We start from the raw sequence: 12,036 nt of genomic DNA, 5'->3' as shown, positions 1-12,036 counted from the left end.
TTCAAAAATACCTTTTTTACCGGGAAAATCAGGCTTTATTCATTGCTGAATAAAACCCTATAAATAATGAATGTTTGTTTTACACACACATAACTTTTTCTAATGGCTGCTGGATTAAACATGAAATTTAAATAAATTTCCCTTTTAATTTGAACTGTGTCATCATCAAAAATTGTACCAATCTCATAAAAATAGCTATATGATCTGATATCATATTATGAGCCTGTAACTAGTCTTTAACAGGCTTGAATATAGAGTAAAAATGCTAGACGATGACTAAGTCATCAATTTCTATTCAAATTTGTCTACAATAATACTTCTTGGTCCACTGAAGGTGCTGAGGTTATTATGAATTGCTTTATAATTATCTAAACAGCCTTTATCAATTTATCCTAAGTTAATTCTGTTAATGAAGGAAACAATAATGTTTGTCAAATGATTAAGTGATGTCATTTCTAGTACCTCAGAATGAACATAAGGAAAACGGTTTTTTTTTTTTTTTTTTGTGAACAACTAAATTTAGAGGTAAATTCATCATTTTCAAAATTATTATACGAAACAAAAAAAGTATGAACGGGCCCCAGCCGGATTTTAAATATCAAATAGGGATTAAAAACGGGCTCGACCTTTATAAAATTTTTGTCTTTTTTGACTTTTGCAGTCGCAAAAGAAATATTGAATATCATATATTATATCATATTATTATCTTTATACTGTATACTCAAATATATGTAGGTATGAAATTCAATCCAAAACTAATGCATAAACTTGATTCAGTCTGCTGATTTTATTTTATATAAATGTCTCAATCATAATTTATCATGTAACTAAGTAACAACCCTATGACTCTGATATACGTACGTTCAGTACATATATATGTACACCACCTGATACAAATCTCTTTTGTAGGCGTCTTTTATTTATTGACTCTTAAAGTCCATATTGCATAATTTTTCTTAAGAATATATAAACAAGCTTATTTATTTTTATGTATTCTTAAGAATTAACCTTTAAACTACTAAAGGCCAGGTTAAAAAAAAACAAAAAAAACACACATATATGTATATAATATAGATATTGAAACCATGTAGATAACATATGGCCTGTAAAGTCCAGGCCTTCACACATAGATGGTTCTTTTAAAAAAATCGCCTCATTTTTGGTTTGTACCAATCTTTAAACTACAGATGCCAAAATTTCATGCCTATATGTTCCTTATTTTATTAGTTATTGTGCTAAGTGTTACGCTACTTTTGTTATTTCCAAAACAATGAATAAAAAAAAACTTCGTTTTTTAATATTACAATGCGTCTTGACAAAAAAAAAAATACTATTCTAGCCAAGTAATGACTTGAAAAGTGCTATGGGTACTCCGCTCCATAAAGCAAATAAAAATAATACACAATAATTTAAAGAAAGCCATTTTGGAAAAAAAAATCTGTTTTCTTTGTTAAGGACGGAATTTTCAGCTCATGTATTAAATTATAGTAATTACTATTTTTGAAATTAAATAGTATGAAAGTGTCCATTTAGAGTGTGAATGTGAAATGTCTAAGAATGAAAAAAAAAAAATAGTTTTTGGCTTTACTCTAAGTATTTTCAAAACTTACCATCGCCTTTTTTAAGATTTTGGCTAATTTTTTTATGAGATTTCCGTAATATATTGATTTAGATGTGTTCCAAAACAAATACCCTTTGCAGAACATAAGAAAAAAATCGATAATTCCTACGATATCAAAAACTTTGGAATTTCCTAAAAAGAATGAAACACTCCTCATGATTAAGGTCAAAAAGAAACTAGAGGGCTACGATATTGTCTACGTTAACAGTCTTCACCAACAATTCGTAAAAAGATTAAACGGAGAGCTTTCTGCAAGGATCTCACGGAGTCATCCTTCCATCTTTTTATGAATGTAATAAAGTGAGACCTGTAAGGGAAATTGTGAACAGAAAATTCGGGATACACTCGGAATATAATTAAAAAAAGAAGATTGGCTCGTCGTTATGCCACCGACGACTTGGGCTCACCTAAAGGCGGACACAGTCATCACGAAAGTTATCTGCATTTTATATTTCATCTGGACTATGTGCTCTATAATAAAGACTTGATGATTTCATTGACGGAAAATTGAGGGTGTTTCAACCGTTTTGAACAGTGGGGGTTATAGATAATGATTAATGAAAACTGAGTCGAGATCCTCTCTTCTCTCCAGTTGTGTGGTAGCTTACCTATTAGATCTACCGCTGTATATTTCCCTCCTTGTATATATGTTATATCAATGTATATTCAAAGACAAATGTAGACAGTATAGATAAACACCTTCCACACCATTTGAAGCTAAGACGCCCCTTTGAAACCAGTCAGGCAGTTATTCTTAAATCCAGATACAACTTAATTTACAACTGCAAAAATCAGGCTAGTATTTTTGATGAGACGAAAATACGAAAACTCTTCAGATATGTTCTCCAAGAGATAGAAACAAAGCCAGGTAGTAGAAATCGACGAAAGATATTTCTAACTTGATCATCCATCTCAAGTGAGCATATTCAACTCCTTTCTTGTAAATGAGGTTAAAAGATTGCAACATTGAAGAGATCCATTTAGGATCAGTAGGGAATTTCAATATTTCAAATATAATTATTATTTACTTTATTTGAATTTGTACAAAGCACGGTATAGTAAAATTAATTATTACGAAGGAAGACGCCTTAATCGTTACATTGAAGTAGTGAACATCATTAAGATAATTTATTAAAGTATTAGAACTTAAGCTTATATAAAATAATATGGGTAAATTAAAAAAAAAATACAACTAAAAAAACAATTATATTAATTATAACTAGAAGTCATAAGCAGAAAATCAGACAAATTTACTAGGACAAATGATACGATATAGAAGTTATTAATATAAAATAAAAAAAACATATTCAACAAATTAGTAGTGACATTATACATATACAAAATGAAATGATAAATTTTTATACAGAAATAAATATAGTTATTAGCAGAATAGAATATGCATTGTCAATGGAGACAAAACTAGTGAAAAAAGAGACACACATTATCGTTAGAAGTCTAGAATTATCTTTTACTCGTTTTCCAATGACAAAAGTGGCACACATGTAATAAAGAAATCAAAAGTCCAGGTTATATAGGTCCTTCTTATAAATGAAAATTGTGATTGAAATGAGTTATTTCTGCTTTATAAACATCAAGGAAACTGAAGGACTCTTATAAATGAAATATTTTTCTTAGAGTAAGAGACGAAGCAGAGTTGACTTAAGAACAAAAGAACTTCAGAATTTCAATGAAGGAGCAGTGGATGGACGATGAGAACTCTTTCTGTTGAGAACTTTCCCTTTCAGTGGACTATTCTCTCTTTTGATCGAACTAATTAGTTCTTATAGTAGTATACGATTATTCCGTAGAAGATTTTGAGAAATTTATGTATTTTTGAACATAGAGGCAATGATTGACTAAGTCAAAAGTCACAGACCTTAAAACGGAAGTGGCATCTGCACAACGAACGATCCTTTCATTAAAGAAGATGAGATCCATCGAGGGAGGCATATATAACCGAGATCCCTTAACAGAACATGAAGAGAGGCTTAGAAGGCGTGTTGATAGGATATACAAATGGAAAAATATGAACTCCGAGGGAAAATGGATGGATGGAGATCCTATTAAATGCAATCCAGGCGGAGGGGGAACTTTTTTAAGGCACTAATAAAATTAATTATATTCAATATTACTAAGGTAAGTGGCAAACTATAGTCTTTATTAGAGGTATATGTTTTACGAAAAATATTAATAAATAATGACGGAAAAAAGAAGAAAGAAAAAAAGGAAAATCTACCAACTGTGTTCCTTTTCTAATCTCAAAACAGTAATTTATTTGACCAAACAGCCCATTTTTGGTTATATATATATATATTCAAAAAAGGGAGATGAGAGATAAATAATAATAATGTGCAAACTCTACCTACAATCAGTTTCATATATTGAATGTTAATGATTGTTTTTATTTATGTTATGTTTTCTTTTTAAATAATTTTAACCGGATTACAAAATTTCTATCAACTCTTATACTTCTAAAATTATGTTTAGATAAATAAATGGCTAGATAATTTAAAAAAGAAACTAACTTAGTGAGCTTTAGATATCATTACTTATTTTGTGATGTACGTAATAATTTGACAGTGTTTTCTCACATCAACATAGTGAAATAAAATTTATTTTTATCTAAAACAAAAATATTATCACAACCTCATACTAAAATTATCTACAATCTTTAAAATGGGGGTGATGAGTTTGGGAAAGACTTAGAATGAAGTCAAAACTATTTTAGTAATTTTTAGACATAAGAAATTCATACTTTTAATAGGCATTTTCATAGTATTTCATTTCAAAATTCTTTGTGATACACTCAAGAGATATATTTTATAATTTATTTACAGTTTACATAAATCTTTTAGTATCAAATACATTACCAAGATTGAAATAGGTATTAGGTCATAGGTAGATTTTAGCAAATATTAAAAACTGTAATGGTTAGAGTCGGTTATATCAATCTGGACTATCTTAAACAAGTATTCAAAATAACTTGTACAGCAAATAATACAACTCACGGTATTTATAGAACTAAAGAGTTATTAAACATTGATGAACTTTGCTTGAATAATATATCTATTCCCCTTTTCTTTTCTTTTATAATATGACGCACTGAGCTTTAACTGGACACGCTCGCTGCTAAATTGTTGTATATTAGATTGAGTAGTCATGTTGTTCTAAATTTTAACAGCACACTCATAAATGAGTTCTTCGCAGACAGATAAACCTTGCTAGATGATAACCTTTAGCAGCTATGATTCACTCAATACAAGACTAAAAAGACTTATCCGCATTTAAAACATTCACAGGAAATACATATAGTAGTCCAATGTCGCTGCCACTACTCCTAATAACACCCAGGACAGGGTGTCGGCTGGAACTTTTTTCAAAATATGTGAGAACTCACACTACCTTATTTCAGTTAGTATTTTTTTAATAAGGATTTGGCATTTGTAGGACTTCATCATGAAGTTCATTTGGAGACAGTTAAATGCTCTAATTGTATTTTTTGGTCAGGATTAGGATAAATTTTACATAATTGATCGTGTTAGGTCATGAACAAATAAGGAGGTCCTCTTTTTAGTTACATTTTGTCTTGTGGACTTTCCTAATATCCTTACAATTATTTTTCCAACAATTGTGAGTATTATATAATGAGCTCTTGGAGAAAGTAAGAAATGTATTAATTGCACTGGCACAGTAGCTCGTGTTAGGTAATTCAAAAATTGTATCTCCATGCTATTATTTATTTTCCATATATTCTCAAATACCGAATTTCACAATTTCAATTAACGAATTTGAGTTAATTGCTCTTGATTATAGTTTTCATCAAGTATAAAATAATGTAGATTTATCTTATTGACCTTGAATGTAACTTTTATACAAGTTTACATTTTGTACTCGCAAAGAAAGCATTTTAAAATGCCAAAGTAAACTAATGATGTCTGGAAAAAATGTTATATATTTTTTAATAATACATGTACCTGAGATAAGAGCACGATACTGTTTATTACAGGGATCCTTATCTTTTTAAATGATTATTTATTAAAACCCATAAGATTTTGGTAGACATTTGAACAAAAATTGTTAAAATAAAAATTTCAAGAAACCTTTTGTAGAAACTGTTAAATAACGATTTTAAATTTGCGTTATTTCATGGTAGAAATAAAATGATTTTAATATAATTTTAATACTATTCACAATCAAAAATATACATAATTTTGAATGCATTTGTTGTTCTAAGTGATTATCTGAAATTGACATTAGAAGTTCTTCTTGAGAAAAAAATATATTTGCATTTAATAATTCTATTAGCCTTAATATTTCACAAACTTCAAAGTAACTTTATTTGTGAGAGTATTTAATTATCTTTTTATTTGTTTACATATTGAAAACAATGATATTTAAAAAAATAATCATACGAAATCATCCAAAATTAATACAACGTAGAAATTTTAATTTTTGTATTGGATTTTTCAAAATAAAAATTATTTTAATATTTTATGATAATTTAAAATGTCTATCAAAAATGTCGTGATTCACAAAGAAATAATCATTTAAAAAATAAAATTTTTAATATTGTTAATATTAAATGGAATATTTTTCAAAATATATTAATAGACATATAATTACTTAATTAATAGACATTAATAAATATAAATATATTTATAGACAATCTATCTTTTCTGTGATACCAGCAATTATCAAATATTTTCAATATTATTATTTTTAAATCAAACCAAAATGAAATTTAATGTTTATATATATTTTTAAATTTAAAAATAATATTTCTTATAACTTTGTATTTTACAATTTATATTTAATATTATTTTCTCGACGTTAAATTGATATAGTAAAGGAGCCTAAAAACAATCATTACTTAAGGAATATTGCTAATGTATGTAATTTTATTAAGACAATGTGTGTAATACAGAGATATATACTTGTATCTATTGACTCGATTAGTGTGACTGAAGGGTGACTCTCCAATCCTATTAAAAAAGTTTCTCTAGTACCTATAAGATGGTATTTGTTTAATTGACATGAAAGTGACTTGAGTAATATTAAATTAAGTTTCTTAATATAAATTAAAATTTCAACTTTAATATTTGTCGAGTACTAGAGTACTCATCCAAACTATGCTCCCTATGAGGATTGTGGCTCAAATCTGAAAAAATAAACCTCTGTTACTTGCAAATAAAATATACTAGTAATATCATATTTTTGCTCCTCCTTTTATGTAAATATAGTTTTAGTATTGAAACCGGTTCGAGAATACAAATATTGTAACATCAATACTGAATTGTTACTGAACTTTATCAATTTATTAACAAATAGTTATTCACACTCAAAAAAACAATATCTATCAATTAAAAACAACTAGATAGAACATTTAAGGATCTCTATAGACGTTGTTAATGAATGTCCTTCATTTAAAATATAAGTACCATTAAAAAACCCGTTAAATATGAAGTTTGATAAAAAACAACCCGTTTATTTCTAATTCCATTCTTATTTGATTATCACTTTTTTTAACGATGTCCACAACATTTGCTAGCAAAATCAGCCGTTTTACATTGTTAGTTTGTTTTTGACAGACAAAAGTATTCTCTTTTTATGTGAAATTTTTTACTATTGAAAAAGATTTTAAAGATTGCATAATCTTTAAAAATAGTTATTTTAACAAAATTCTGAAGAATAAACAACTTTCAAAAGTTTTTATAGAAATTTCCCCCTAAGTTGAAGTGAATCTCATATAAAACGTCTTACCTTTTTATCTTCCAAAAACAATGTAACAATGCAAACGTTTTGAAATATGTGTACCAACATAGTAAAAAAAAATTATTCGTTAATCGAGTGAAAATTGATTTCGAAATTAGAAAGTAATGGTTTCTTTTTTAATAGACCTATTTAGGTACTTCCTGTATTTTATTTTATTGAGGTTGTAACTTCATTAGTTCCTCAGTTATTAACAAATTATGTAGGTTTCAAAACATAAAAGTTAAGGTTTCTTATTTTTTATCTAGCCTATTGGATTTAAAAAAAGAAGCTGTCTTATTATGCATAGAAAATTTCAGGTTTGATATTAAGTTCCTAATTTACAAAATGTGATATTCTTTTATTCAAAAATATTATTGCATAAAAGCGTTTAATTTATTCAAGTAAAGTTATAAATTGATAAAATATCAATTTTACTGTTTGGGTGTACCTGGTTATGACCCGAACAGGATTTTAAAGGAAAGTCACAGGAGGTTTAATTAGTTCCTCTATAACAACTCCTCATGTCATTTATATATTTTAAGAGATCACTCTTTAATTTTTTAAGTTAATCTACAACAAAATGATTATTCTTTTTTTTCTAATAAAAAAACCTTTTTCAATATTACATTCTTAATACCAATATCATTAAATAAATACTTACCCAATGATTTGTAATTATTGCCTTTTATAATTAAGTGAATTCACCAATGACCTAATCACTACATACACAGTACTTATTATTTCCTTAAAAACGTCCTTACTTTATTACAAGTTAAATATAACTGAGAACATTTGTTCTTTCGCTTCTTGTATTAAAAACAGGAGAATTATTGAGAAGTAGTTTTCTTCTTTCACAATATATTTTTTACGAAGAGCGCTTCATCTTTATGTTGTCATTTTGCACGTTTTTGCTACTTTAACTCTTTTCATTATTAAATACACAAGAGCCTGTTACTTAATAAATTCAGTTTCTTTTAAGTTTGTACTCGTACGGGTAGATAATATTATTAAAACTTTAAAGGTAATTTAATACTAGTGTTGTGTCGATCCTTATTTAAGACAGGGACTGCAGTCCCTGTCTTAAATTCAGGCTCGGTCCAGTATTGCATATTAGTCCTTAAACTGATAAAGTTATGTCTTTCATAACGTCTATCATATTTATCTCCTCTTTTTGTATCAATTCTAGTACAGGAAGTCCAAAGGACCCCGCTAGTCTAAAGAACCATTAATAACAACTAATAGGACTGGTCCTAAGACTGGAATCGACAAAATAAATAAGGACTACCACAACACTAGTTAATCCCACATCTAATGTGAGTGTTACGTAATTTAATTCTAAAAATTTGCCTATAATAATGTTCGAACATCTATTTTTAATTTCAGAAGTTATCTGAAGTACTATGTGTATGGTTTAGGAGAGAGAAAATGCCCCATTAGTGATTTCGTACTTCAATTATTAGAACATTTTAACTCCTAAAAAAATACAAATTTTAAATCATAGAAACTCTTTATTTTGACAGGAAGAATTGCAAAAATTTGAAGCTTGAAATATGTAAAGTTCTTGCATATAAATTGTATACTAGTTTGTTGTAACTCACCTTAAGATATTTAACATTTATGGGTGCAAATCATTATGCTGAGATTATAAAATTGAATTTTTGTTTTTATTTAGTTCTAGCGAATCAAATAATTATTGATTCTACTCACATGGTGAGTCAGCTTTCATATGTAAATTGTGAGTTTACTCCATATTTTATTGACATGGTTTTCGTGGTAATGGCGGATGTAGCTAAGAAAAATTGCACATAAACACATACATACAGAGTAAATTTTCATTGCTCCTTGAAGATTGATTTGATTTTCATTACTATAGAAAAATAATTATATTTTTGACTGGACTGCGATCATTAGTTCTTGATAAGGAACGGCATAACCTAAGGTACAAGTACAAGTTCCAATATCCGTTAGTATGTTACCTTTGTAAATGTGTGAGTACTCAAGGATCACTATATTACTGGTATGTCAAACAGCACTTGTTGCTACTTAACTTTTTTCCTGTTCTTATTTAATTTTAATACCCAAAAATTTTTAATCAGTATGTACTTCTTCACGAGCAATAAAATCCTAGAAACGTCGATAAACAGATTAGCCGCTCTTGGCCATGAAGGTTTTTTCCATGTCCCATGTGCGAACCACGCTGTCATGATGGCAGCTCGGAGCGAATCGTAATTTGGATGAGAGGTGAAAGATTATTTTCCAAGACATTCCAAACTGCAGAATCCAGAGGGTTAAGGTCAGGACTGGGGTATGGCTGCAAGGAGGCAGGCCAAAATCAGAAATATTGTTGCTGCAAAAGATTTGGTTCTTCTTTGTTGAATGGAGCTTTAATGTACTTCAGGATGTTGTAGGCAGTCAGAATAATGATACCAATGGTCTATGAAACCTTCTGGGCAATAACCGTGGCTCAGAGAAAGTTGCACAATCGTTGCCTTTTTTATTGTTGCTCCAACCTTCTACAGTTAGAAACATGGGATAAAAACAAAAATTCTTTTTAAAGAGTAATTTAGTTACATAATGAAACCTTGAAATTAATAATAAAGAGGATAAAATTGCAATTCATTGCTACTGCAAGTCTTGGGTACCCACTCTGTATTGTCTTAATCAAAAAGAACCCCTTGGAAATACAAAATAATGTATACAAGCAAATAAGTAATACAACACGGTACTGATTAGTGTAGATTTCGAGAAAAGTGGAACCAGGGTACTTACTTTTTTGAAAGAGCATACAGAATGAAAAGTTAAAGGAAAATGTGGATTAAATTTATTATGACCTATTTTTATAAAGCTACGACCAGTTTCTCCCTTTTAAATTGGTTTACAGAGTCTCTGATTATACCTGAAAGCGAAAAAAACTAAAGATCATGTTTTTCATGTATGGTGTCAAGTGATGACTTATCCATTCATTAAAAAAAGTCGTACAAAAAGTGAAAAAATGGAAATTACCTGTCAATACATATGACAAACTCCTGGGTAAAAACAAGTACTCGCCAATGAATTAAGATCGAAATACTTTAAATTTTACTGGTCGAAGGGTAAAAGTACCCTTTTTGGTGCGATAAAATATGCAGGTATTTTCTTCATTGATGTTCCGGGTACTAATTCCAAATCATTATTTGGTGACTATCAAAATATGGACTAATGAATTGTAAGGAATGGCAGAAAACAAAAGTTCACTTTCTTTGGCGAAGTAGTCTGTATTTACTCAATACATAAAAAAAGTCCTGGAAATATGTAAAGTTTGACTGTATATAAATACAGTCAAACTTTACATGTTTCAATGACTTTTAAAAGAAAAAGAAACATTAAAAGAAATATAGAAGTCAGCTCCAAATCCCTCTATTTCCCCTGTATGGAGAATTAAAGTATCCAAAAATTACAATTTAAAACAAATTGATTGCAAAAAAATGTATAAGACATAGAGCCATAGAGCCACAAAGTTTGGAATTAATGAAAAAAATTATGCTAATTCAGAACAATATATTCATATTTTTTATAGTTATGTATCACTTATCCATAATAGAGCAAAAAATAATAATATAACATAATTTTTTTTTATAAAATAAGAAGTCTGTAGTCTTATTATAAATAGTCTGTATTTGTTCAATTTTAATAAATGCATCATTATGAGGTTGGATTTGGTTTAATGCGTGTAATTAGCTAGGAGTTAGTTAATAAATCTGCTGCATTTGCACAACAAGTTTCTTGTTGCCCAAGGTTGTTTTAATTACATTGGGTTAGTGTACCTAATGTGACAGATTTTGTGATTTTACAGCTTCCGACTATTTTTTTCCCCTTAGTCTTAATTTTCTTTTGAAACTAACAATTAAATTTGCAGACTTTTATACTTTTTAGGTTAATTTGTAATTAATTTACAATAATATGTAATCTATTTTTAATTAATTTATCAGTTAAATGGAGTTAATTTATTAAGATAAATATTTGTTGTTGACAATTTGACGTCATACTTTCTTTTTATATTTTGTTTTTGTAGAGTTCTTTGATATTTCATGTAATACAGGGAGTGGGGATCAAATTCTCGCCTACTTTAAACCTTGATTACTTGAAGACGACATTATCAAATAAAAAACCGGTTACCAAATAGGAAAGCTATTCTCGTCAGCTGGCGATTCGTAGTTCAGTTAGCATCATGCCGTCATCATACGAGGAGATAAAAAACTATAAGTGGAACGAGGAGCTTTCGAGGTCCGCCGTAGTCATGGCATTGGTTAATAATGGAGGTGAAATCTCCAATTCAACGATTGCTTCAACCTTAGGAGTGAATTTACGGACTGTTCAGCGTATTCGTAAGAAGCTAGAGGACACCTGGGATGTTGATGCTACCATAAAGAGGGCACCCAAGGAGGAGGGTGCCGACAGGAAGGTCAGGGACACCGACTTTGTCGACAAGGTGAAGAAGATGGTTGAGGATGACCCTACCAGGCCCATGAAGGCCATGGCGAGGGATCTGGGCTGCCATGAGAAAACATTAAGGGACTGTGTATCTGAGGATTTAAGTTGCAGGAGCTACAAGATGCAGGTGGGCCAGATCTTGACCCAGAAGGCAAAAGACAACAGGCTGATGAAGTCAACAAAATTGCTCAACA

General features: G+C 29.2%; 1 protein-coding gene across 1 annotated transcript in view; it reads right to left on the bottom strand.

Moving 5' to 3' along the window:
• LOC121125564 (uncharacterized) overlaps positions 1 to 8,157 on the bottom strand; it is a 204,991-nt gene extending 196,834 nt beyond the window's left edge. The window contains exon 1 of the mRNA XM_040720759.2: positions 8,034 to 8,157. The gene's annotated coding sequence lies outside the window, so the exon portion shown is untranslated. The remainder of the gene's footprint in view (positions 1 to 8,033) is intronic.
• Positions 8,158 to 12,036: the final 3,879 nt, after the last annotated feature.

This window comes from Lepeophtheirus salmonis, chromosome 10 (genome assembly GCF_016086655.4).
Source record: "Lepeophtheirus salmonis chromosome 10, UVic_Lsal_1.4, whole genome shotgun sequence".
NCBI classification, from domain to species: Eukaryota; Metazoa; Arthropoda; class Copepoda; order Siphonostomatoida; family Caligidae; genus Lepeophtheirus; species Lepeophtheirus salmonis.
The sequence above is the reverse complement of the archived record's forward strand: the minus strand, read 5'-3'. Positions and strand labels throughout refer to the sequence as shown.